Genomic DNA, 2,623 nt, shown 5'->3' with positions numbered 1-2,623 from the left:
AACACAAACAGTTAAATAAACAAAAAAAGTTATGCAGAAAATAAAAAGATATATTATGTTGTTTAACTTTCTGTCAAAAACGGTATTATTTTAATGATCTAATTGTCTTTCATTATTTTTTTGTTTTTTACTTTTGTTAATTTTTTTAATTTTTGTGTTTTTTATTTCTTCATTTTAATTTTTCTATATTTGCTCATGCTTCTTGATTGTAGGCTGCCCTTAACAACCATTTGCGCGTTAAAAGATGTTAATAGGTACAAAATTACAAAAAAATCGCTGAAAGCACACTCAAGTTATATTTGTCATAATCCCTTACTTTCTCCTCACTAAGCACTTAACTACACATGACAGCTGTCAGTTAAACAGCTAAACTTCAATCAAATTAAACGCCTCAAATGAACAGTAATTAAACGGCAAACCAACGCAAGAAATTTACAATAAATGTTACAAATAGGTATTTATGTACTATAAACATAAAGTACAAAGAGAGCTTTCATAAAAAAAAGTTGTGTGACAATTTTGATGGAATTGTATGGGTTGACTGTCAAAGTCCCAAATATATTTGATACGTGTGTTAATTAAGCACATACATATCAGTAATAAATTGTAAACTTTATTTGAAAATAAAAAATTAAAATAATCCCCAAAATTAAACTTTAGCTTTAAACTACTTGTATATAACCAATTTATTTTGTATACTTAATGTGCAGTTTCTGCTTAATTATACGAAGCTTTGGTTCATTCGTGAGAATTGTATACTGACATATGTACATATGTATATATCTACAAGAATTTTAACTTTTTCGGCTTGCGAAATTGGACACGATTTCGTGAGAACAAATTAAGATGGTACTTCCTGTCAAAGCATTGTTGATAACAGCAATAATAATAATTACCCAAAAATCTAAAAGATATTTTAAATTTTCTCAGACATTTTCCATCTTCACTTTCATACTATATTTGTATTTACCTACTTTGACCACAAGCTACTAACACACCCTCCCTTCAAACTGTCAAACAGCAACATAAAAATCAACCGTCATAAACTCCGTGACTCTCCGGAGGTAGTGACGTCGCTAGAAAATGTCTTGACAGTCAAGTTCTTAAGAAAGTGAAGTTAAATTTGAATAGTATTTGCACTAAGCATATCACCACCAATCTTTGTACAACGAAAACTAGTTACTGAGCACTGCACTGTGGCACGTTTACACATAAGTTATATGAAGAAATAATGAGGTGTAATATGTCGCTTATTTTTTAAAGCATCTTCGGTTATTAAGTCATACATAGCAAAAGTGATATTTCGGGCTTTAGCAGCACCAGTGTTTCAAACTCTCAACTCACAACTTAATTGTAAAGTTTGCCATTTTTGATGCTATAAAGGATAGTTCATTTCGAGTTTCCTTACTTTTTTAAAGAAAAAACACAGAAAATTCAAAATTACTTTGGAATATTTATTGTCATTCGAAAGAACATTCTTTGGCAGATATTTTTTGAATCTTTTTCAAACATTGGCTGAGGATAGTCGGATGGTTCATCTGTTTAATTCAATTTTCGGGGACTCGTTCGAGAATTTTAGCTCGTAACTAGCGAATGATACGCGTGATGTTTTGCTTCAAGGTCTGAGCGGGATCGTCCGCATAGACTTTAGACTTTACACATCCCTATAATAAACAGTCTTGTGATGTATTCACCAATGGAATTATAATTGATTGAAGTGATGTGTATTCACCAATGGAATTAATTGATTGAAGTGATGTGTGGAAAGCGGTGCCGTCTTGTTGAAACCAAAAGTCGCCGAGATCAAGAGCTACAATTTTAAGCATCAAATAGACGGTTATCAAAGCGTGATAAAAGTCATAACTTTTGGGTACGTTCTCACCGGCATCATTTCTGAAGAAATATAGGCCGATTCTTCCACCGGCCCACAATTCACGCCAAACCGTTATTTTTCTAGATGAAATAATAGCTCTTTAAAATCTTCAGGTTGCTCTTCGTCCGAAATACGGTAGTTTGGCTTGTTTACATACCATTTGAGCTATTTGAGTATAGAGCTACTGTCTCTAGTGCTTGTATGAAAACATTAGGGACCTAGCTGAATTTTAAGCCAATTGTACTGAAAGCATTTTGCAATTAATGATGCTTACAGACTCACATCTAGTGTGACACCCTAAAAATTTTTTTTGTATGCTCTTTAATATTGTAACCAATACTCGAGCTATGTAATTTTCGCAACTTTTCATCACTCTCACGCCACTGTGCGTACGGTGAGGTGCTCTTTCTCTTTGACTGCATCAAAAGTTTCCACCATTGGCATATCCGCTCTCAGACAATTCCCTGAGCATGCTTTTAAAGCACATACAATTGTTGTTGTAGGCTCGCTAGCTGATTGCTGGTTACTCGTTGCCTACATGTGGAAATAATTATTGAGCGACGGAGCGCTGCTTCTTTCTGCACGATCAGTTGTGCTTTTTACCCCGTACGGTGTTGTAGATTTCAACGTACATATGAGCCGCTATAAAACTGGAGCAGTGAGCATCGCGGAAAACATTGTTTGTGCTTCATGTTGAATGCGTGAAATTTTTTGTTTATTAAAAAAGAAAATTTATAAAAAAAAATTTGT

General features: G+C 33.5%; 1 protein-coding gene across 4 annotated transcripts in view; it reads left to right on the top strand.

Annotated features, from left to right (window-relative positions):
- Positions 1-2,623, top strand: part of LOC108966419 (cytosolic purine 5'-nucleotidase) — an 84,659-nt gene that overhangs the window by 17,363 nt on the left and 64,673 nt on the right. Inside the window, exon 1 of one of the 4 annotated variants that reach the window (XM_018929304.1) lies at positions 2,470-2,552. The exons of 2 other annotated variants lie outside the window; for them this stretch is intronic. The gene's annotated coding sequence lies outside the window, so the exon portion shown is untranslated. Of the gene's footprint in view, positions 1-2,469; positions 2,553-2,623 lie in introns of those variants that run through there. One more of the 4 variants, XM_018929305.1, reaches the window with a different exon arrangement.

This window comes from Bactrocera latifrons, unplaced genomic scaffold (assembly GCF_001853355.1).
Source record: "Bactrocera latifrons isolate USDA-ARS-PBARC rearing strain unplaced genomic scaffold, ASM185335v1 scaffold_16, whole genome shotgun sequence".
In the NCBI taxonomy this organism is placed as follows: domain Eukaryota; kingdom Metazoa; phylum Arthropoda; class Insecta; order Diptera; family Tephritidae; genus Bactrocera; species Bactrocera latifrons.
This window is presented reverse-complemented; position numbering and strand designations above follow the sequence as displayed.